The 26,219-nt window shown below is 36.2% G+C and overlaps 1 long non-coding RNA gene across 1 annotated transcript in view; it reads left to right on the plus strand.

Annotated features, from left to right (window-relative positions):
* LOC140593805 (uncharacterized) overlaps positions 1-26,219 on the plus strand; it is a 66,484-nt gene that overhangs the window by 7,997 nt on the left and 32,268 nt on the right. The window contains exons 2-5 of the long non-coding RNA XR_011994098.1: positions 5,512-5,557; positions 18,885-20,342; positions 21,999-22,123; positions 22,881-22,934. This is a non-coding gene — a long non-coding RNA (uncharacterized lncRNA). The remainder of the gene's footprint in view (positions 1-5,511; positions 5,558-18,884; positions 20,343-21,998; positions 22,124-22,880; positions 22,935-26,219) is intronic.

A 26,219-nucleotide genomic window follows, 5' to 3' on the forward strand; every position in this document is an offset into this window, starting at 1 on the left:
TGGCTGCCTCTTCATCTGCTCATAAACTAGAGAAGTTCTGCTTATTCACGACAAGAGTTTGTTCAATTCAGGAAATTGAGGAGGAAGTTCCTTATTATTATCATGGTTCACCAGTCTAGTGGTTTCCTTAAAGAGGCATCTTCCTGCAGTTGAAACTTTGAGTTCATGTGAAACCTACTTGAGTAATTCGACTACCTCTTTGTTAAACATGAGGAGCTGATGGTCAGTCTTGTTTTTCTATTTCTTGGGTCATGACAGAACAGGGAGGGCTCAGACCACTGAGGCAGGCACATCTGGATTCTGTCACTAGCTAAGTGGCATCAGACAAGTTATTTAAGACTATAGTTTCCATCTCTACATGTGTAAAATAAGGGCACAGAGAACTACCTAAGTAAAGTGCTGTATAAAGTTCCTAGCTCAGAACCTGTCACATATATTGAAATCAAATGGTAGCTATTCAAATCATTCTCTTGTGTTGTCCATAGCCACTCTCGAGGTGATTTTATTCTGTTCTTGTGACTTACATGTTATCTAAGCACTGAAGACTCCAAAATTTACTTCCATTTCCAACCTTTCCCCTGAACTCCAGATGTGATTCATAGGTGCTCCTTTGACATCTCCACTTAGATATTCAAAAGGCATCTAAAACTTAATGTCCATATTGAATTCTTTACTTCCAGTAGTAAACTATACATTATATCTCCCAGAATCTTCCTTTTGTATGCTTTTTTTAAAAAGGGTTTTTATTTATTTATTCATGAGAGACAGAGAGAGAGAGATAGAGAGAGATAGAGAGAGAGAGAGAGAGAGAAGAGAGGCAGAGACATAGGCAGAGGGTGAAGCAGGCTCCATGCAAGGAGTTCCATGTGGGACTTGATCCCAGGACTCCAGAATCAGGCCCTGAGCCTGAAGGCAGGCTCTAAACTGCTGAGCCACCCAAGTGGCCCATTTCCCTTTGTTATATTAACGGCCTTCCTATCCTCTAGATGTTCAGGCCCACACAAATAAACTTACAGCACCTTCTTCTCTCTTTCTGTGCGCCCCCCCCACACAACACTCCTCAAAACACACACACTTTTTTTTTTTTAAGATTTTATTTATTTATTCATGAGAGACACAGAGGTAGGCAGAGACATAGGCGAAGGGAGAAGCAGGCTCCCTGCGGAGGGATCCCAGGACTCTGAGCCAAAGGTAGAAGCTCAACCTACACACACACTTCTATTTCAAATTTATCAGCAAATCCCATCAGTCAATCCTTATAATATATTTAGAATTTGACAAATTCTTACAACTTCCATTTCTAGCACAATTTTTTATCTGGATTATTGGACTGTATACCAGACTAATCTCCTCTCATCTATTGTAAAAAGAGTGAACAATTTAAAAGGTAAATCAGATTATGTCAGTTCTGTGCTAAATCACCTCCAGTGGTTCCCTGTCCCACTCTAAGTAAAGCTCAAAATCCTTTAGAATGGCCTAGAAAAGCCCTGCAGGATCTGCTCCTACTCTCCTGTCCTCCAATCCTCTCTCTCTTTATTCACTCCACCATAGCCGCACTTGCTCTCTTTACTCTTCAAATACAATAAGCACACTAGTGCCTTAGGACTTTGCATTTGATGTTCCCTCTGCGAAATCAGTGGTCAGCAAACTTTTCCTTTAATGAGCCAGATAGGACATATTTTCAGTTTTATGGGCCATATATGGCCTCAGTCACAACTATTCAACCCTGGCGATGTAGTAAAGAAGCATTCATAGACAATATGTTAACCCTGAGCATGGCTGTGTTCCAATAAAACTTCATTAGATAGAATTTGGCCGGACACCTGGGTTGCTCAGTGGTTAAGCACCTGGCTTTGGCTCAAGGCATGATCCTGGAGTAACAGGATTGAGTCCCACATCAGGCTTCTCCTTCTGTCTGTGTCTCTGCCTCTCTCTCTCTCTCTGTGGCTCTCATGAATAAATATTTTAAAATCTTTTAAAGAAAAAGATAGAATTTGGCTCATCCCTGGCCAATACTTCTCTTCCTCACCATTTGATCTCCATGTGTGATATGCATTCCCAAATTTCCTTTGTAGAAGCCAAAGGCGCCTAGGCCACTCCAAGGTGGGACATTTTTGGTATGGTTATTTTGAGTTTAAAAGCAATCAAACACCAGCAGATTTAGGAAAAGCTCTTTAACAATCTTTTTTTTTTTTTTAAAGATTTTTTTTTATTTATTCGAGAGAGAGAGAGAGAGAGAGAGAGAGAAAGCCAGAGACACAGAAAAAGGGAGAAGCAGGTTCCATGCAGAGAGCCTGGTGTGGGACTCAATCCTGGGACTCCAGGATCATGCCCTGGGCCAAAGGCAGGCGCTGAACTGCTGAGCCACCCAGGGATCCCAGGAAAAGCTCTTTAGCTCCTTCACAAGTGCCTAAAAATTTAGAGAGAGGACCAGGAAGAGTGCTATCACCATAAATAAGTACATTATATTATGAACTAGGTATGATAGACAGGGAGGACCCTATTAAGACTTCTTTGATGAGAATCTTCTGTGTCTTGTCTCTGAGTAGCTCAGCAAACATTTATTTACAAAACATTTACTCTTTTTTTCATCTTCCTGTGAATTGCATTCTTTCCCTTTGAAGTCCCAGATCCCTACTCCCTTCTCCTTAGTTCAGAATGACACATATACCTAATTTTACCTGACTATCTTTAGAATTTACACGTCTGTGTGGCTTCCCCATATGTACAAAATTAAATATGATTTTCTTCTATTAATCTGTTTCATGTCAATTTGATTCTTAGTCTAACCAGAAGGACCCTGAAGGGGATAAGAAACTCTTGTTCCTCCAACACCTTCAAAACCCTGCCTAGTTGTCACAAATGTCACCCTAACAATGTGACCTTCCTTGACTTTTTTCCCATGAAATAGAAAATTTTACCCTCTCCACCCCCATATACCCCCACCCACAATCAGGCACTTCACATCCCTACCCCACATCTCCAGTCCCCTTACTTAGCCTTAGTTTTCTCTATAGCACTAACCACTGTCTGACACACTACATTTCTTTGTAAGGGATTTTGTTTTCTTCTCTGCTGTGTCCCTGGGGCATAGAACACTTGCTGGCGATAGAATGAATCAATGGGCTCTGGGCCAGAAGGCAGGAGTTCCTTCTGGCTTCTAGTAAGTCAGTATAACCCTTTAGCATTTCACTTAACCACTCACATTATAAACGTCCCTTTCTAAAATGGAAAAAAAATAAAGCATTCTGTAGAAATCAAATTCAATGGTAAATACAAAGAACCAAAACCAAAAATTCTGTAAAAAGTAACAGAACTAAAAGTTGTATTTTTTGGTTGTTGTACTCCTCTCTTCTTTCTTAAAAAAGAAAAGTATGAGAACTCTTCAAATCAAAGAACATTGACTTGTTCAAAGTTCTAAATAACCAAAATAATTTCCTTCTCGTGGTCATTTTCTCTGCTTCAATCTTTGTACATAGAGGGAAAATATTGAAATCTTCAGAGATCTCATGAAAATTCAATCTAATTCATTTTCCCTTTTCCCAAATATTTCTTAATAGTATCCACTGCAGAGATCAGGTGAAGGCCATCATTTAGAAATCTATAATTTAAGAACCAAATATCATTATATTTTAATTACTTAAACCTAGAATTGTATCACTGACCCATGTTTTCTCTTAGTCATTTGATTTGCAAGCCATGGCTTACATTTGTAGGATACCTAAAATGAAAAGGTCATATGCCTGAATATTATTGTCTGATTTTATGACTTCTACTTCCTTGTGAATTAATTCCAATATTTGCTCTTATGAATTCTAAAGTGATCAAGTTTCAGAAAAGCGTAAAGTTCTATCCAACTGCAAACCCTCATCTTCTCACACAGAGAGATTTACTTAGCCTCTCCATATACAGTGGGATGAGTGTTTCTTATACCTGGATAGAGAATTGCTATTCACCAGGAAAGTAGTTTTAGGGGTCAGAGAACTTGGAATGAAGGATTGGGGCTAACCAAAAAAATGGAAGCCAAAACAATTCTGGCAGAGTAAAGACCATTTTGCTTGCTGCCCCTGAGCATGAACTCTCATGTCCAATTAGCAAACATAGGATCTGAGATTTTCTTGGCTGCCATACAACTCAGATTGCTGCCTTAGTGGCAGCCAAATAATTATCCAGGAGCATATTTGAGAGAGGCACAGAGATCCTCAAAAGAGCATATTTGAGACATTATTGTTACAGCAGGACAAAGTTCACAGTATACAAGAAGTGAAATTTTCTTCATTTTGAAATACTAAAATTATTTTCTGACTTGAAGCCCACCCTCATTTTTTTTAACCTGATGTAGAAAATTGCTCTTTTCACATTAGGTAAGCTAAGGGCTTATTTTTTTTAAAGCCATTTCAGACTTTTCTGAAAATTTTTCTAGATGTTTGCTTTCTGTCCCCCTCTTACAATACTGTCATAGTGGCAAACTGTGTATTGACTTCTCAGTCCTCTCTCCTTGGTTTGACTTGCCACGTCCTCAGCCCAGGTAATAAATCACAATCCATCAAAATACAAAAGATAGTTGGGGGAAGCCAGTTTGACTTCCTGCAGGAGACAGCCAAAATAGAGCAGTGGACTCAACAGATCTCTACTGCTAGTGCTAAATCAAGGCCTATGTCATATTCTTCCAATATGACATTCCTCTGTCTAGTTCTAAGACCCAAATTAAGGGCAGGGGCCTCTCTGAAGCCCTCTCCTGTCTACTGTCTTGCTATGTTTGCAGTTTACTGCCTCTACCAACTGAATGGGGGAGGGGATGTTTTCTTTTCTGGGCAGCTTATAGTTTCCCCGGACATCCCCTAAAGCAGAAGTGAAGATTCTTTACTTGTAGATCATCAGACTTAAAGGAAACAAAGAGAGAAAGAAGATACCTGTATAGTTAGCTATGTTTGTGGAATGCCCATCCCCAACTCTCCATTCTGCCTGAGGAAGGAGGCCTAAGGCATAGGGCTCCCCGTACTTATATCTAACCCTTCTACTCTTTTCTTCTGACTTCTCTTCTTATATCTCCACGGGGAAGACAGAGAGAGTTGACAGAAATTCCTTTTTTTCTTTCCCCTGACCACTTTTGCTGCCTCTTAAATATTTCTATTTAAAATTTAAGCTTAAACACTGAGATCTCTCACTTGATTGCCAGCAAAAGTTTCATAATCTCTCAATGGGGCAAATGGGCACACCTCTCTGAGCCTAAAGGTTGGAGATGGGGGGACGGTGTTGGAGGAGTGGATGCTGAGTGAGAGAAAAAACATGCTGATAAAAGATCTGAGTTTTCTTATCCTGCCATATTACATCATATTCTACATCCTGTAATATCATTATTATTATTTTGGTGTAAGTTTTTAAAAGCTCTAGGAAGAAGGAAGTCACAATTTTGTTTTAAAATATTATCATAAAAATGCTGAGTTATCCACGTTTAGCGCAGTTCTCTCCTCTACTTTGAAAAGAGTAACTCTGTTTTTCTCCCTGTAGGGGGGAAAATATTCACATCTGGATTATCCAAAGTCATGGATTCAAGGTAAGGTAAGGGCTGCTGCCAGCTTTGTAATATCCCATTCCTTTTCCATAACAAAGACCCTCTGATATAAATAATCAAAGGTTTGACCTTCACTGACAGTGTGGTCACTTTTGCCTGAGAGCCCTGCTCCTCTATATAGTAATTCTGAAACAATGCTCCTCTGGAGAATTTAAATAATTCACTTCTCGGGGATCCCTGGGTGGCTCAGCGGTTTAGCGCCTGCCTTCGGCCCAGGGCAAGATCCTGGAGTCCCGCGTCGGGCTCCCGGCATGGAGCCTGCTTCTCCCTCTGCCTGCGTCTGTGCCTCTCTCTGTAGGTCTATCATGAATAAATAAACAAAATCTTAAAAAAAAAAAAAAAAAAAAAAAGTAATTCGCTTCTCTAGGCTTTTACCATCCCCCTTTCACTTTATCTAGGTTAGGGGTAGGTAGGAATAAATCTCAGAATGCATGAAAATTGGCATGATTTATTTTTATACACTTTTCAATTTGTGTCTCCTTTGCATTAAAAAAAAAAACTATCATTTGGAGTATTGTTTTAAAACATTGTGTCAGATTTTTGAATTGGTTTGTAACCTTGTGGAGATCAGAATTTAGGAATACAAATTATCAATAAAAATTTCAAGATTCTGGATCAAATTTATAAGTGGCATCAATAGCAAATATTCTGTTAATTCACCTTGACCTTGTCCTACCTCCTAGGTTTAGTAAATCATTCTCCACTGGTCAGTTATCTTTTTCTCAGATTTTCATTGTATTTCACTGGTTGAAATTTTCAGTTGGTTTTCTACCCCAGCCCTGGAATAAATATCATTCCTCCTAATATCTTATTATCTCTGCCTTTGTGATTGTCTTTTGTTGGTGCTGACATTTTATTTTATTTTTTTTTGATAACTGACTTTTCTAAATCAGTAGTTTCTGAAAATGTTGCATTTTCTCTTGACTGGTCACCATCCAAACAACTAGAAAACTCAACTGACTATAACAATCCTAAGGTTCAGGATTCTGATTATAGAATCATATCTGGGGTGATTGTAGTGATATTGTGATGGAGCCTAATGTTGATTATCAATAATGCACATTATCAATAATTTCATAATTATTATTTCTTGGAATGTTTATGTATAGATGTATTTATTAAAAGTGTTAGAAAAAGGAATATATATACATATGTATTCACTCTCGTTACACCCTCTTTTATTATACTCTCTTTTAATGAATCTACTCTGGGTGCCAGTACAGCAAACCAAAATTCTGTTAGGCTAGTTTCCTACCAGCTGTCATATCCCACCCTCACTGGCTCAGTTCCTCTGTCCTATTTCCCTCTGGACCTGGGCTCACGCTTTTGTTCTGCTCTCAATGGATACATTGCATGATTCCCCTACTCTTACGCCTGGCTCTGGCCTTACATTCCCTTTGGTACAACTTACCATATTTTTCTGCTGATTCCAGCTATCCTAGCTGTAACCAGGAGACACAGACTGGACACTTCTTCTTTGTCTACTTGTCATACCCTTCTTCTTTGTCTACTTGTCATCGTGCCATACCACACCTTGGAGATACTGTTACAGCTGAGTTCCCCATGACATTATGGTGAGAGGGAAGATTGACCTATGATACATATATAGTTAATCACAAGGACAGAACACCTAAACTCCTGCAAGATTTATATATTGGGATTAGAAAATAAACTCTCTTTTACCACAATATAGATTTATTAAGCTGGCCTTTTGTATTATCTCTAGTTAGGTTGTATTTGGGTCGAAATTCACACTCATCCCTTGCCTTGGGCTATGCAAGGGTAGATTTCCATGATGGTTGATGCACTGGGTTGGCTGAAAAATTCTATTGATTTAGGCATTGGTGACCTTGGTGGATAAGTTGTTGAAGTGTGGGTTCAGGAATTCAGTACTGCCTCAGGCTCAAAACCACGTTCTCTTTCTGTCATCTAACTGCCTTTCTACTTAAGAATTTCAAAAGCCTAGCATAACTGAATTCTAAGCTGATGCAAAGATACCTTGTTATGCCAACAAGGCAGAAGATCAAAAAAAGGAAGAATAATGTTCAGTGACTGAACCTGAAAATAATATAGCCAGTGTCTTTCATTTGTATAACATTTTACACTTTTGAAAGCGTATTATCTGTTCAATATTCACAGCAATACCTACGTATCATTGCCCCTAGTTTAAGATTGAGGAAATAAAGCTCAGGGAAGAAGAGTGGCTTGTAAAATCACACAACAAATAAATGGCAGAACAAAGGTGAACATTTAGCCCCTTGGATCCTCTGTCTGTGCAAAATTCTTTCTTCTGTACCACATTGCCTTTGTCAATAGCCCAAGTTATAAAATGACAAAACACAGGGTTATGAGAACATGTTTTGTTTCGGCTTTAAAGATTGGTCCCAATCCTCTACCAGATTTTCCCTATTCCCCTCAATATCCCTTTTCTTGTGGATTCTTCTTCTAGGCCAACTCTAACTCAGCCGTAAAATTTCCTTATTCTCCACCTGCCAAATTTTCCTTTCCTTAAAATCCTTTTTCAAGTCCAATTAATATGACTAACCTATAGTACCCTCTTAAAACCTTTTTGAATATCTGAATTCAGGAATTGAATTCTTTAAACTGTGTCCTATTTCCTGTTAATACTCAAAACATATTAAATAATCTTTATTGGAAAAGTTTCAGCGTGTGAAACTGTAGATAGTGTTGACTTTTTCCATCACCTAAGGTACCTGCTCACAGAGTTTTGTGCGGTTTAGATAACTCGGCACATGAAAAAGACTAAAGAACAATGTCTTACACATAACAGGTGCTCAGTAATAATCATTTTGTTATTGCTATAATTGCCATTATTTTTTTAAAGATTTTATTTATTTTTTCATGAGAGATACAGACAGAGAGGCAGAGACATAGGCAGAGGGAGAAGCAGGCTCCCTGTAGGAAGCCTGATGCTGAACTTGATCCCAGGACCCGGGGATCAAAACCTGAGCAGAGGCAGACACTCAACTACTGAGCCGCCCAGGTGTCCTGATTATTGTTATTATTATTTGGCATGCAATGGAGTATGAGAAATGAATCCCTCTCAGGTCAGACTGAGGAAGACTTAAAAATGTACTCAATTCTCAATAGTGATTGTACATTAAAAAATTTAAATCACTGCCTTTATTTGGATACTGTTTTAAAGTAAACATCAGTATTAACTTTCACAAGTATTAAAGGAATTCTAGCCTGGTAAATTTCTGTTCATAAGTTGTAGTTTGCAGAACCTGTTCTGCCTCTACAGTTACCTGTAGTAAAGGTTGTTTGGTTGCAGTTATAAAAGGGGTCATAGCACCAACACTTTGTGGCAGAAATACTGTACTATTGAAAATGTTCTAGATTCCTTATAGCACTAAGGTTATTTGGATGAAAACAATTTCCTTGCTGTTCAGAAGTTCCTCTTCCCATGCAGTTTATTTCTCTCACCTGAAATAGAAATCTATTTTTAATTCCTAAAATATGCATGTTTAAGCATCTTGTCATTATACTTGAAAACTGGAAATTTACAACAATAAGAATAACAACACTCAACTTAAGCCCGGGAAGGATGCATAATAAAACTATCATGCAGTCAAAATTCACTTCTATCTAATAAACCACAATAGGGGGTGGTTTTACATGTGCTCCTAACTTGGTTCAATTTAGCAGTTGTTACCGAGTGCACACATTATGGCAGAGTAGTAACCAAATGGCTTCCCGTGGAAAGTTTCATCTGTGATCTCCGCTCCCTACCTCCAATATCCAGTGTGATACCTCTCCCCAAGAAAATAGACATGGTTCTCCTATCATCAAATTTTCCCACTCCTTCCTACAAACCATTCCAGGCTATTTCATCTATGCAGAAATCCAAGCTCATCATTCTACATACAGATAAAATATTGCATACCCAGTAAAGATTTCCTTGATAGTTTAAAAGGGAGGTGACTTTTTCTGTATTTTTTGCCTCAATGTACAACTTTCTGAGCTCACCTTCTGCAAACTACATACCGTGGTATTTACATATTTGTCCATGTTGAATCATTTTAAGCCTGAGAGTGGTTGGCTGTTTATGTTCGTTTGCCATTTGATATTTGAACTTCTGTTCTCTAAAATCTTTTGGACAATAGATAGATTTTAGTGACTTTTATGGAATGCCTATCAGATAGATTTATCTAGTTATATTACTAATAACTAACTTTTTTCGATACCAGTATAGAAAGATAGCTAATGATTTGTTTTTTCTTAAGCATATTCAATTTCATTGGTGTTCTTCACATGTATGAAGACACCAGCTAAGCACCATCCTGATCAGATAAGCCACATGCTCTATCTTGCCAGCATTCTCCAGAAAAGCAGCCTGACAGCAAAGGGATGATGCCTTAAAAGAGAGGAAACTTGGGGATCCCTGGGTGGCTCAGCGGTTTAGTGCCTGCCTTCAGCCCAGGGCGTGATCCTGGAGTCCCTGGATCGAGTCCCCAGATCGAGTCCCACGTGGGGCTCCCTGCATGGAGCCTGCTTCTCCCTCTGCCTGTGTCTCTGCCTCTCTCTGTGTGTCTCTCATGAATAAATAAATAAAAATTTTTAAAAAGAGAGGAAACTCTACTCACCTAAGTTTAGAGCCAGCATCAGTTCTTCCCGCTCTCTGGGTGAAGTCTGACTCTGAACCGACAGGCACACTTCCCTCCACAGGTTGTATGGTCCTTTGACTTGTGTTGACATAACAAATATAGGGGAGCTATAGATCCTGTAAGCACCACTTCTTCTATGTCAGTGAAAAGGAAATTATCTGAACATCTAGCTGTCATCTGACAATTTCTACGTAGATGCCCGACACAGGCATGCCTAATTCAGTATGTCTTACATGAAGCTTCACATCTCTTTCTTGAACATGATCCCTTTCTTATATTTTCTCTTTCAGAAAGATTATATCCAATGACCAAACCTAGGGCCTGGGCAGTCACTGGAGAATTTTTCTTCTATCTCACCACCATGTTCAATTAGTCACCTGCTCCCAGGATTCCACCTTCTCCAATGGTCTTGGTCTTATACCTCCTCCCCTTTCCCTGCCCCCATCTCAATCACACTACTGACCCTAGTTGGGCCCTCATAATTTCACTTTGATTATTGCAATATTGAGTTCACTGTTTTCCTGTCTTTAGTATGGAGTCTGTTCTTGCTACCCAAGGATTGTTTTTCTTAATGAACAAATCTAATCATGTCATGTCCCTATTCCTTTTTTGTTTTCATGTCCTTATTCAAAGCAGTTCAGGTCTCTTCACTTTCCACACCAGTAGAGAATTGTTACTCTCTGTATCCTCTCCTTGGGATCTCTGCCTAATTCTCCAGTTTATCTTTTGTCACTACTCACTTTGCACTTTACTTTCTAGAAAAATGGAACACTATCTTCTCTTCCCTTATCTTGCTTTGGCTCATGCTTGCAACATGCCCTCCTTCTTTGCATCCCATTAGTCTCAAGTACTGTGTCATCTGAACTATGAAAGCTCCATCCATTCCCACAAAGAAGCTGGGTGCCTGGTCACTTATGCCCCCCAGGACCCACCTCTCTTTGTTCTGTGATTTTTTTTGTGGGACTACCAACCAAGTCCAAGTTGTAGCATTCATTTCCTACTTTACTATAAGGATGGTCCCCCTGGAGTTATGTGGTACACAGACAGCATGCATGTCAGTAGAGAGATGCCTGTCTGTTTGCAGGTCTGCCTCTCTGCTAGACTATAGTTTCTTAAAGGGCAAGAACTTGCCTTTAATTGATTTTATCTCCAGTAATTAGTACTAGTGCCTAGCTATGTGTTTTGAAAATGCATAGTATTTATTATCTATCTCTCTGTCATCTATCTATCATCTATCATTTATCTATGTTTCCACATACATCCTGACATACTTTCTTAAGAAATATTATTTTCCTACCTCCTAAGGAATACAAGAATGAGATATAGGGACACATACAGTAGTCCCCCTTTATCCTCAGGGGATATATTTCAAGACTTCCAGAAGATGCCTGAAATCATGGCATGTTTTTTCCTGATACATACATATTTATGATAAAATTTAATTTATAAATTAGGCATAGTAAGAGATTAACAATAACTACTATATAATAATGCAATATAATGATTACAACAATATATTATCATAAAAGTTATATGAATGTGGTTTCCTTCTCTCTCAAAATAGCTTATGGTACTGTACTTATCCATCTTATGATACTGTGAGGAGAGGAGACTACCACATTAAAATTTAAATTCAATAATATCAGATTGGATTAAGTAAATTTAAATTAAGCCAATTAAATATCTTTCAGTGATTCCATAGCTTAAATTTGGAATAATTATAGAATTGTGCTAGATTTTAGAAGAAAATTCCATTTTCATTTCTTTTTTATTTCATTTTTTAGAACAGTTTTAGATTCACAGCAAAATTGAATGGAAAGTACAGAGAGTTCTCATACCCTCAGACTCTACAAACACACAAATTCCCCTTTTATTGCCTTCAGAGTGGTACATTTGTTCCAATAGATGAACCTACATTGATACATCATTATGCCTCAGAGTCCAATGTAAATTTGGGGTTCACTCTGGGTGTTGTTAATCCTGTGGGTTTTGACAAATGCATACCAACATGTATCTGCCATTATAGTATTGTGCAGAATAGTTTCCATGCTCATTTTTTATTTCTTTTCAATTTCTGGATTCAAAGACATTACTTCGATTCTTTTTCTTCTGAATGTTTTTATTTTTTAAAGATTTATTTATTTATTTATTTAGAGTGTGTGTGTGTGTGGTGGGGCAGGGGTGGAGGTAAAGGGAGAGAGTTTTAAGTAGACTCCTCACTGAGGAGGGAGCCTGTCTCGAGGCTGGATCCCAGGACCGTGAAATCACAATGGCCCAAAACCAGAGTCACTCAACCAATAGCACCACCTGGGCACCCCATCCCTGAATATTTTTATGAACCATGAATACATTATACTTTTCGAGAAATTTTTTGCCATCCCTTTTCAGAAGACAGCACCAGGAGTGCCACATGCAACCTGTGCGATTCTGTTTGTGAGATAGGCAATTCCTCCCTATTGTTTACTCTCTTTTGATCAGGGACTCACTATATCTCTTCTTTATAGAGCCTATTACTGGTAGGACTCTCTTTACTTCATGGTTTTTTGATGAATATAGGCAAAAGGAGGCACCCAGTCTACCAGATTTCTTTCTTCTTTCTTATTTTCCATCTTATCTTTTCTAAGGCTGCATTGAATCCTTTAAATGCTGCTTTTGGCTTTTTTAATTATAAAAATGATTAAAACTAATATTAGAAAGTTTTGAAATAAAGATAAGATATACAAAAGTAAACTTCAGTCGCCTGCAATACTCACTGGTAAACATGTTAACATGTTGACTGATATGCTTCTTTTCCCATACATGTATGCATATGTAGACATATAGACTAAATATCTTATACAGGTATATATAATCGAACCATACTGTCTAAATAATTTTGTTTTCTGCTCTTTTTTAATGAAATATATGGTATTCATTTTCTTACAGTCATTAATAATTTGTATGATCATATATTATACTAGGTTAAATATAACCTATTGTATCTACCATGACTTACTTAACCAATTATTGGATATTTAAATTTTTTATGTATCTATTTTTGCCAAAATTAATAACATTCTTGAACATAAATTTTTATTTGAAATGTTGATTAATTCTTAAGGGTTGATTTCCAGAAGAGCATTACTCAGTAAGAGAATAGCCACACTGACTCTATATAGTCTTTTTTTTTTTTTTTTTTTAACCTACCATGCCTGAGCAAATTCTTTCTTGAGAATGTTTGCAGTCATTAGGGTCTTTACGTCATTCACACAACATGAAAAAAACAAAGGAGAAAAAGGCACTATCTTTGGTGGCTCTAGGGTTTGAGTCCTACCTAAAATTCTTACAGGCTGTGTGAGCCTGGGGAAGTTACTCAATATCTCTTTGCCTTAGTGTCTTTATTTGTAAAATTGGGATAATAGTATTTGTAGTGTTCTTGTTAGGGATACAAATATACTAAATATATAAATGGTATCTTTTTAAATTCAGCTAGTGACTAGCGGAGTTAAATTATAACTCTAAGTCTGGATCCCTCTGCTGAGAATCCTCTTTTTAGCTTTCACTGTTAGCTATGGCAGATTTATCCGAAGGATGAAACTGCCCAAGATGTTGTGACACTTATGGCATATTTTTAGCTTATTTGAGATCACACTTAGTATCTTAAAACATCTTTTAGATCTAGTGTTATGCTTTTCTTACTCTCGGAAGTTCTGTTATTGAAAGCTGACCTTCCAGATGACTGTGGATGAGGACAGGATCTCCTCGGTGGATGCGTGTTAAAACATAAGTCATCTCAAAAAACAGCACAGTGTTAATGTAAACAAAAGACTTTGCAAACTTTTTCCTTTTTCTTTTGTACGTAGCAGATGGAAGCTCCTAGATTAGTGGATTAACAATGTGTCCTCTAGCATTAGAAGTATTTACCAGATATCTATTACTGACCACATGGGTCAGATTTGAAAGTTTTTCTTTGTAGCTTCTAATTTTGATATGATTTCTTACTTCCATAAAAGTTGCAAGAAATATTACAGAGAAGTCTATTCTATCCTTTACCAAACAATTCTTAATGTTTTGCCCCATTTACTGTAGCATTTATTCTTTCCTCTCTGTCTCCTCTTTATGCACAAATACTTCAATATGTATTTCCTAAGCACTACCTCTTACATAACCAAAGTATTTTTATCAAACTCAGGAAATGAAACATTGGCACAATATTATTATCTGATTCATAGTTCTTCTCCAAATTTCACAAATTGTTCCAATAATATATTATATAGCTTTCTTTCTTGTCCAGGATACAATCCAGAATCACAGGTTGTATTAATTGTCTTGTTTCTTTAGTTTCCTTTAATCTAAAAACAATTCCTCAGCCTTTCTCTTCCTTTCATGATCTTTTTTTTTCTTAAGAGTAAAGCCAGTAACTTTGCAGAATTTCCTTCAGTTTGGATTTCTTTGATGTTTCCCCAGAATTAGCTTTCAGTTGTGTATTTTTTATTGTAATAACATTAAAGTGCTGCCATGTCCTTCTCAGCATATATATCAGGAAGCACATAATGTCAATTTGCACCATTATTACCAATGTCAACCTTGATAACTTAAAGAAATTTGTGTTTGTTAGATTAATCTACTATAAAGTTACTGACTTACCCTCTTTAAAATTTTAAGTACTCATTTATTTTTCCTTTGCTTTAACCTTTCTAAAAATTATGTACAGTTTCCCTCTGCATTATGCATGCAGCAAATAAATTAGATTGTATTTCAAAAATAATCCCTGAAAACAGGAAAAATTTTTTAATTAACATTTGCATAGTAAATATATATAGCATAGTATTCAGTATGTTAGCCATATATTTTCTGACAGTAGTATGTAAAATGAAATAAAAATGTATAAATATGTGCATGTATGTATATAATATTATGTATTTAAATTTTCACTTGAGTTTCTTCTTTTTTATTGAAGTATAATTGACATACAGTAACTGATTTCGTTTCAGGTATATACCAAAGTGATTCAATATTTTTATACACTATGAAGTGATCCCCGAATAGTATTTTTCCTCTTTGTAATTAAGTAATTTCTGGTGATTACTCTGAAATCATGTAACTTTTTTGTTCAACAAAATTTCATTCACTATTTTTAGTATTCATTAAGCTGAATCCTGTCTTTTTTGAGATGTCCCTATTTTAGCACTTTCTTACTTTCTGGCACAACAAAACGTTCTAGCCTCATTTTGCAGTTTCCCTGTCCCAACTCTGGGTTCAACTACTTCTCTAAGGACCCCGGTCCTTTCTGTGAAAAATTGCATTTAGAAACAAAGATTTGGGTGTTAGATGTACTGATTGCTCTTTTGGTCTCTTTACTTCTGGCCTACTTATTTGACAGACCTAAGAAACATATATACACACATACATACACACACAGGTACATATGTGTATATCTTTCTGTAAAATTATATGTGTGCTATATAATTATACATTATATATAATATACACATGATATCATAAATATAATGAGTTCATACTGAGTTCAATTCCAACTCAATACCACAAGGGTCACAAAATATTTAAAAGGTAGAATAGATGGGACTTGATATTAATTGGATGTGGGGAAAAGGGAGAGGAGGAATTTATGGGTCACCATGAGTTGTAAATACTAATATGGTATTCCCAAGAGTTCAGCATAAAATGTTTTGTGTACCAGCATTTTTTGTTGTGTGTGCCAAACCTACGAATAAAACCTAAGATAGCATTACTTTTTTAGCAGTTGTATGACAGCATTCCTGAACATTGATCTTGTGGTCAAATAAGATTGTGGTATTCATATTAACTGCTGTTGAATGAAAGTTGAGGTATTCATATTAACTGTGGTCGAGAAAAGCTGTTTTTTCATGAATTTAGTTTTTTGAAACATTACTGTATATATTCCTGTGAAATTTTATCTTGTTAGTACTAGACCAATATTCATTCCCTTCAAGCCCTTTTAACTCTGGTTTATTTATACCAATTGTCCCTACAAATTATCCCTACTTATTTAACTTAAAATAAGTTTTATAATAGGCCCTCTATGTGCTTTGGCTGATCTCCACAGATAAAGCAGAAGGTAGGACTACAGTGTTGTTGGTAGTGGGGAAACCCTGGAATTGTAACTAGAAATGGAGTCATTTTCTACCAAATTATTTTATGTTATGAAGTAGACAATCATGAGTCAGATTATCAAATGCTTAAAAAAGGGGAGGGGGCGTGGGGAGAGAGCAAGACAAGAAGTATAACTCAAGATGTACAGAAAGACAAGGAAATCTCCCTGATGGCTCTCATGTAGCCTCTAAAGGTCTATAAATATGTCAGTTTCATTCTTGGCCTTCTTTATTTCTCACTTTAAACATTCTTCCTAGGTAATCTATTTCACTTTCATGGCTCTAAACTCTCCAATACTATCCTATAGCTGTTTCTTCTTTCATAATAATAGAATTTTAACCATTTTATATCAATTAAGCTAGAGATTGCATTTCCTAGCCCCATTGCAGTAGGTATGGACACATGGTGATTCTAGCATTAGAAGTGACACATGCAACTTCCTCCTCACTTGCCTAAGAGGAAATGTCTGGCTTCAAGCTTCCACTCTTTTTTTCCTGAGGGAGAGCCACCCACCAACCTGAAATACGGGTTCTAGAATTTTACATAGGTAAGAAATACCTTCTAATGGTTTGAGCAATTACATTTTTTAGTGTCTCTCTTGAGCACCCTACTCATTTATTCAAATACTTGCTAGATATTTCTACTTTTCTTTAGCACAGATGCCTCCAATCCAACATGCTTCTCTTAAACTTTGCTTCTCCTTTCAGAAATTATTGTCTTCCCAGATGCCTAATACAGAACATTGGGAATTGTTATTGGCCACTTACTTCCCTTTTTGCCCATATCCAACCTAAACCACAACTTCTTGATTCTGACTCTCTCATTGTTCACCCATCTAGTCCTTCCTCATGTCTGCTGCAGATAAGTCCCAGTTCATCTCAGAGAGAATTAATGCCACAATCTAAGAACTGGTTTTTCTATTTCTAATCTTGCTTGCTTCAAATTCACCCTTGGCTTTGTTTCTGTTACTTATAAGCCCAATGATCTCATCTGAAAAATAGAGATACTAGCAGTGTCTACCTCACTAAGTTTTTGTGAGAATTAGTTGAGATAATACATGCCAAGTGTTATCTCTGGTTCTTGAGATAGAGTGGTACTCTAAAATATGTTGCTAATACTATTATAAGCATTTTCATATCAAAACTCTTCTCGAAATTCCTTAACAGATTACAATTACCTCTAGTATAAAATCACATTCCTCAGTGAGCCTAACTAATACCCATAATCTGGTCCCTACCAAACTCTCCAGATTTATCTATGTTGTTGTTGCTCTCACCTTCAAACCCTGTGCTTCATTCACACTAAAAAACCTACAATTCCCTGAAGAGGCCAAACTCCTTTATGCATCTTATCTTTGTACATATCGATTCCATTCCTTTACAAACTCTACCCCATTCTCTCTCTCTAATTCTTATTCATTTATCTTTCAAATCTCAACTCATATATTACCTCCTCTAGGGACTTTATATCATGCTTTCTGGCCTAGTTTAAGTAAATGTTCTATGTGTATCTATAGCATCCTGTGTTTTTCTTGAAGGGCTGACGAGGATAATAGTTTAATGATAAACTAGGGGGTTTTCCTGGCCCACTCTCCTTTCTTGGTGGATTTTCCATCCTGACTTGTTAGGTTTTAGTGGCATTATTTATATATGATTCTTCACCCTCTTTATCATATCTGATTGAAATATGCCTCCAAATTGGGCTGAGTCAGTTTGTTTCATGCAACAATTGAAAATGTGAATTAAGAGGCAATCTGTGGCTGGTTAATAAGGGTGCTAGACTTGTAAAGTATGAAAATTTAGGACCAGAGTCCATGCCTTACCTTAGAAAGGGGGGGAAAAAAAAGCCTGCAGATACAAAACCAAAGAGAGAATTTAGAAAAACAGGGATAATGAATGAGCAGAGAAAGTGGGTCTTCAGAAAGGAGAATAGAATTGATGATTAGAGAGAAATGGAACAGGCTATTCAACCCAACCAAGCAAGAGAGCAGCTGTCTTGTGAATTAGAGCTTGGATTCACTCATTCAAAAATCTTGGTAAATTACACATACAGAAAATCTCCGTAAATGACAGAAGAAAAGAACCATGTTCCCATAATTCTTTGACTTGCTTTTTAACTATAGGAATTTATAATAAATAATAAAAACTCAAATGGCACTGATTAATAAAATAACTCCACAGGAATTCTGATGCTGATCTTTTATACATATTCATCTTGAAATATTAAAAATAGCTGGAATTGATATCGTTTTTGACTGAGACTAAGATTTTCTCATAGTTATTCAGTCCAAAATGAGAATGTCCGAAAGCTAGCTGTCATATTTAAACAAATTCTTTTCATAGCTAGCATAGAATAAAAAAAGCAAGTAGTTGCAAAGATGTTCTGTGTTTCAAATGCTGTTATTAGACAAATTATAAATGGTGAAAAATTGTCTTTTGAAGGTCAGTCTTACAAATGTATTGAGGATTCAAGCCCAGTTTTCCAAGAAATGTTTTTGTGATTGTTTATGACATGGTTTGAAACTTATTACACCTTTGTTTTGCATCTTTGTATCTTTTATCTTTCAGTTTATTTGTGTTTCCCACATAGAGTTGTTCATTTCTGGAAAAATTAACACATTCATAAAAGTTGTGAGCTGTAAAGACTTGAATGACCAGAATGTTAAGTATTATTTGAGGGACATTCTACTAGAAAAACACCAAGTGAGTCATCATCAGAAGGCCAAGATTCTAAGACGAAGCTCTGCCATTATTTAACTACATAATCTTGGGTAAATCAGTAGACTGGAGTTCCCTTCACATCAATTATCTCATCTCTAAGATAAGTATCATAATCACTTTCCTGCTTACTTTGGAGTTGTAATAATCAAATGCTCACTTTGAAAATGTTAAGGGTTTATATACAAGACATTATTAATATTCTACAGTAGGATATTGGCTAGGATTGACTGGAAATATTTCTGAGTCCGAAGTAGCCACTAGTTTTTGTCTACATAAGAAAATGCTTCCCATTCCCAGAAAGATACAAATATCTACATTTGGAACCTAAAATAGACATGAAATTATTTGTTTACAATATGGTAACGTATATCTATATATATGTACTTAGGAATTATTTTTAGCAAATGAAAAAGAATTGTAACTAAATGCAAAAGAATAGTAAATCAAGATATTTACCAAAATAAAAAAGAAAGATTATATGCTACAGTTATTAAGAACACAGGCTCTAAGTTTTCTCAACTATAAAAAGTGATTTAATAATTATACGAACAAATGGAATTGTAAAGAAGTTAGCATGACTCCTGGCACCAAATAAGGACTCAAAGAACATGAAATGTAGAAGTAAATGTTAGCTCTGATCTTTAGCTCAGCGTAGACTTAGGAGAAATAGATTACTGATAAGAAGTGTGAAGCTGACCAGGTGTAAAACTCTGGTCCCAGGTGTAGAGTTTCACAGCAGGTCATCTCTGCATTTCTGCATTTGAGTAGTAGAACAGTCGAGGTATGAAAGGATCTGGTTTCTTATGTTTGTCTCATGGGGGTTGGGTTATTATCGATCATTAATTTCTGTCAAATATCAGCCAATCAGATAATATTTCTCTGCCTGTCATTTCTCAACAAAATTTTAGATACAAGTTTTTAACCAGTGTTTTGATGAATCATTATAGAATCAATCTAGCACAAATTTAGGAAACATTTAACCAGCCCTACCTAGTTTATTTAAAGTCTTTCCACAAATATTTGCCTAAAGCTATCATTGAACCCTAACTTGTCCTAATATGATGGAGAATGAAATGTATGACAATATGGATATAGCTTTACATGACATGACAATGGATAAGAAGTTCATAGAAAAGGTAATGAAAACTTAGTGTATAGTGAACACTACTTCTTAGATATTCATTATCTTAAATGGATTGATGACAATAGTTCAGAAGGGTAATTTTAACTTTCTTCATTTTTCTAGACTATTGCTAAATTAATTTTGCCTATTATTCTGAGGACATTCGTAATTTCCTATGATATGTAAGTACCAGGAGTAGTAGAGTACAGGGTATCTAGGTGACTAAAAGTAGCTTTAATTAAGAACACAACTCCAGTTTAATGTGGCAATAATAATAATGAACCATGCATACTAAAAATGTAATAAATAGTTATTTTGCTGTTATAATAATAATGCAACAACAATGTAATATTATCAAAAAACAAGGAGCTCTTTTGTAATGAAACATTGGACATAAATCCTTGGGAATTTACCAATCTTCTTTTTGTCTTAGAATATTGAAAAAGCCTTAATTCACCCACATAGGACATAGAATGCCAGGTTTGTACCGAACCATGTTGATGGGAAATAGTAGCTGCAGGACAAGGAAGAGAACCAAACTTAAGATTGAATTCTAGAAGCTTATCTGTGGATCTTCTATATTTGAAATATTTCCTGGTTTAATGCATTTTTAAAGTTGTCATGTGGATCTTCTATATTTGAAATATTTCCTGGTTTAATGCATTTTTAAAGTTGTCATGTTTCTAAATCTGTTACACAATTTAAACTTTAAGCTATATTAATGTTTAATTTTAATTGTTATTTTTCTTTTTAGATTAAAGAATAAATTAAAAGGGAAATGGTGTGATACAAAAACATTATTTTCTATGTCATCCTTTGGGTTTGGGATGCCCTAGCCCTGTAGATAAGGCATTTCAAACACAGTAAGACTAAATGCTAGCTATATTTCTGTTTTAAGTGCAGCAAAATATAACTCGTTACACCTAATATAAGCCAAGTGCTTCAACAAGCACTTGAATAAGACCCATTGAGTAAGACTCACTTTAGGGTCAGTCCCCAGGATATAAAGCCAAATGAGAAAGTGACTATGAAAAATCACTGAGTGCATATCTGTGAAAGCTCATTTGGAATTTTTAATGCAAGTATTCTTTACAGCAAATTAATCTTGCAACTTTGAGATTTTAAAATCCATTTTTAAATAAATTAAGTAGGAAAGTTTTTACCTCTTCCAGTAATTCCTCTTGTATTAATGTATAGAACAGATCTTAGGTGTTAGTGGTTTTCAAACTTTATTGTTTAACAATCCTGAATTGTATATTAAAACTGCCAGTACCCAAATTCTAAATCTCCTTCTCATTCAGTAGGTGTAGGGTGAGCCTGGGAATCTGAAATTTACATAGACCTCAGGTGATTTTGATGCAGGTAATCTTCCCATCATATTTGAGAAAAACTGAGAATTTTGAAATAGTTATGAAAGGAAAAACAGTTAATGTTGTGTGATGCATCTCTAATTTTTAAAACGTCTAGAAGCTAATAGACACAGAGTTCAGAATTCAAAGATATTTTAATTAATTGACAATTTTAGGTTTGGCTTCTGGCCCCTGGGTACTCAGTTGCATATTTTGTATATTCTCTCTTTGAGCTTTGGTTCTTGTTGTTAAATGGAGGATGGTGATAGTAGCGTGTACACTACATTCTTTCTAATATGCCTTCCCATCTTTTGTTATTCTGTGCTTCTGCACTTTGGCTTTTCTTAGCTCCTAGGTTGGGTGTTATATGAGCACAAAGCCACAAACAATGCTTGATGAGATCAGAGTGGAAGTAGATGTTCTTTTCAATCTTAATAGATACCACCTGCATTATTCTTGAACTTTCATGACTGTTTCCTCTTGCCTTAGGATGGAAGAATTTGGTAGAATGAAAGCATAGTGGGCCCGATGATTTTACTTATTCGGAGAATACTGGAAATGAAAAAGAAAGTTATGGAATCTTTAAAGGACAGAGTGTATCTTGATTTTCATTGGTGAGAAAATATGCTTGTGCCACAGAAAATGAATTTGTGTCATCGCTGACTATTCACAAACATATGGTTATTTCAGTAAAATAGATAAGATATCATGTGACCTTCTGTTTTTTTTCTATTTCTAGACATTGAAAAAAAAGTGGAGTACCTTTTTAAAATATGAAAACCTCCAGAATCATTTAATGTGAAAATAAACTTGAATGAAATAGCATGGCAACTTATATCTAGCTCAAGCATCTGCCAATAAGTTTCATGCTTCACTAACCCATAAAAGAGGAAAATAAAAGTCCTTTGATTTTTCTGCCTTCCAACTCTGGAACAGAATGTCTCTAACTTTAAAATGGATGATCTCCAAGAAGGAAAAAAACGACAAGATAGATTGACATACTATTAACTGCTAGTATTTTTAGTATTTCAAAAATTTGTTATGTATATTCATCTCATTGAAATATGCATTTATGCCATTTCCAAAAAGTGATGGCATCAGTACTAAGGCCAAAATAGTGGGACTTTACCACAAAAAGCCTGATTTCTCCACCTTTCTGTCTGAAGAAGAAAGCGTTCTGAGGCCACTCATAGGATCAGTAGCTGTCTAATGTGAGATAGATGTGTAAAATTTGTTGTTTTAACCAATGCTATGATTTGTGAATAATAATAGCAAATAATTAGCACTAATTTAGATATTATTTTAAGTGTTTGTCTGTGTATATATATTCATGTAACTGTCATGATAACTGTCATTATCTTCAATTCACAGATTTGAAACTAAGCAATGAAGAAATCATATCCCTTGGCCAAGGTTACAGAGCTGGTGAGTGAAAGCTGGAATTCAAACCCAGGCAACTTGGTTGCAAAGTCTATGTTCTTAGCCAGTACACACCGTAACTCTCAACCTTAAATTAATTTTCCTACTGAGTAAGCCATCCTGGGAAGCTGTACAGTTCCATCTATGTTGGCATTATTAAAAAAGTTCTTGGATTTTCTTAACGTGCCTGATTGCTGATATATTAGAAGCCAATTCAAACAGAGGGACATGCCCCCAGCAGCTCCATCTGGCAACATATAAAGGAAATGAGTTTCCCTCTGGCTAGAAGCAGCCCGCAGACATGCTAGGTTTTGTCTGTGGTTTTGGCCTGGCCAGTGTTTTACGTTTTAATTAGTTACCAAAATAAACACAGCAAAATTTAAAAGCCTTATACACCAATCTGAATTTTGGCTCTTTCTCAGAAAATTGGAGTCTTTACATTGTCTTTGTGTCTTGAATTTCCCAGAGTACTCAGCCTCTGCATCCTCCAGAAACTAGAGCTGAGAGTCACTTGCCATTTGCTACAACTCATACATTCCATTTCCTTTGTGTATTTTACCTACCTGGCTTCTGTACACATATGATTTTGTGACATTTGAACAAAAAATGTTGTTTTCAAAGAGTAATTACAATTATTAAAACTTGTAAAAGGGAATTTCAGAAGGGTGGCTTTTTAGGTGAGAAGGGCATTTATTTCTGGTGCATATCTACAAGTTTAGGATGAAGGCAGAGCATCATTCTCAGCTAGAGAACTAAAGAGCAGGTTAAAATCTTGGGGCATATAATTCTGGCCCTTCCCTAACTTTCTATATGCCCTCCAGCAAGTTCCCCAACTTTCATGTAGAATGCCATGTTTTCCAAATTCTGTTTGGAATGATAAAACATCCTGTTTACATGATAAAATGAAAAAAAAAAAAAACAACCTATTTGTTATTTGCTATGGTGTGTAGTCACTGAAGGATCAATGACTTCATTCTTGGAGAGAGAGGGTTTTATGATATTACTTTGGAAGCTTTCTTCTGCTCAATTTGGCTAACATTTTGATCGTCTCTGGAATAGAGGAGGTATTCACCAAAACTCTCCCATACAGAATTCTATAACCAAGTCTGCTTTTCACTGAGTCCTTAAAATGTTTCCCATTATCCATGATATAGACAAACATCTTTATGTTTCATTTTCTCTGCGCTGTCAGGATTTGTGCAGCAAAACCTCCAAACCTCCTCCTACACTCAAACCTCCAAATATTTTAGCTCCTGGTTCATCTGGAAATTATATACTGAGTGCCTACTATAGGACAGCTCCTCAGCTTCCTTATTGTAATTTACAAGCTTGGAACAATGAGGCATAGTCAATGTTATTTTGGAGATGGAGGATGCTCAATGTTCTCATTGTCATATTTTGTGGTTTGAATGGGGTTACCAACATCACCAAAGGAATATTTTCTCACATTTGAGTTCCACCATTACTAGCAAGCATCCTAGATATATGTTGGTTCTCCACATTGTGTGTGTCTAGGAGAAGTGTCTCCCTAGTCATTTAGCATCTCTGTATCATCGATCTGCTGGCACTGCAGGGGAAGGGATGATGAGATTTGAAAGTACTCATTATTATTCTTTGTGAAAAATTGCCAGTTTGTTCTTCCCCTCCTCTCATTCCTCAGAGTCTGTCTCAGAGCCTTTGGCATTCTGTTGCATTCTGTTTGACGAATCCTTCAGGCTTGCCATACTTGTTTCCCTTTCTTCCAACTTTACCCTTATTTGGTCACATTAGAGAAATGTTTGAAAATCAAATATACCAAGGGTTCCTTCATATATAGATGATGTTGGTGAGTAAGATTCAAGAATACCTTCAATTCTTTCATCTTAGATTAAAAAGGTATGTATTCCATGGTTCTGTTTAGATCTCTCAACGATCTGGAATTTCTCTTCAGACAGAGCTTCTAAGCAATTCTTTATAGACCTGCTTCCTTTAAAAAAAAAAAAAAACATTAAGCCACAGTTAACAGCATCTCAACCACTTGTTCACTGAATTACTGCAACAGGTTACAATTGAGACTACCAGCCAGAAGCCAGAAGCCCATTAATACCCTAATGGAATAAATTTGTATTAACTAAGACACAAAAGGGAAATGATTAACTCTGCAAATGGGTGTCTTGCTAAACTAAATGAAACCTTCACTTCACCCTTTCCTCAGAGACCTGGGTGAAATTTAGAAATAGTTTTGGATTTTGTTTTCTTTCTGCTCTATGGCTCAGCACATGCTCATTTGACATCTCTTTCTACTTCTATTTCACCATCAAGAAGTTTATTCTCTGATTCTGGATATATCAGGATGGGATGGTTGAGGTGCATGTGCAAGGATGTGTGTTGAAGAAGGTGGAGCCCCAAAGAGAAGGAAATTTTGAGAGCTGTAAAGGTCTCTTTGAACCAATGGATTCAACTAAAGAACACATGTTTTACTGCATACTTTCCAAATTCTCAGGCTGTGCTACCCATCTAATAGCTTAAATTGCATCAAAGTCTATCTTGTTAAAATTCTTTGAATGTAGAAACACATTTTTTAGGGATTTATTTTCTTTCTCCAGAGGAAAAAAAAGTGTAGATAATGCCTGGCAGATTTTCATCATCTTCAATATTCATGAGCACTCGGGATCATGATACATCAATCTAGGTCTTGGAAAAACAAAAATACAAGGGACTGTAAAGCATCCCCCCCCCACACCTTTCTAAAGCCATCAGGAGCTTAAAATTTATTTGAGGAATAGATCATGTACATGCATGTATGCAGATAATTAAAAGCATATTGGCAAGTGGTACAGATAATAATGATTTAGGAGAGTGAGACAAGAAGCTGAAATGGGAAACTCTGAGAAGTATTAACAATTGAAATTTGCTGAGGCTTAATGCTCTATGGCTTCACATTAACCAGAATTGAAGGAAGTCCCACGGGCAGAAAACACGTTTACTTTCTTCCCTCCCACTTTCTCTATTAGGGATCTCTGTTTCCCTTGGCCAGACTATCTGGGCTTAATGCTCTTACCCGATGCTCTTTGCATTACCCCAGCTAATTGCTTTAGAACAAGGGTCAGTAAACTTTTTCTGCAGAGTCAGATAGTAAACATTTTAGGCTTTGCAAGCTAATTAGGTTTTGTCACAACTACACAATTACATGGTTACTCCTGCATGAAAAGGAGCTGTAGACAAAATGTAAAACATGAGCCTGGTAAGATTCCAATAAATCTTTATTAACAAACTCTAAAATCAGAATTTCATATAATTTTCATGTATCAC

Source organism: Vulpes vulpes, chromosome 1 (assembly GCF_048418805.1).
Source record: "Vulpes vulpes isolate BD-2025 chromosome 1, VulVul3, whole genome shotgun sequence".
In the NCBI taxonomy this organism is placed as follows: Eukaryota; Metazoa; Chordata; class Mammalia; order Carnivora; family Canidae; genus Vulpes; species Vulpes vulpes.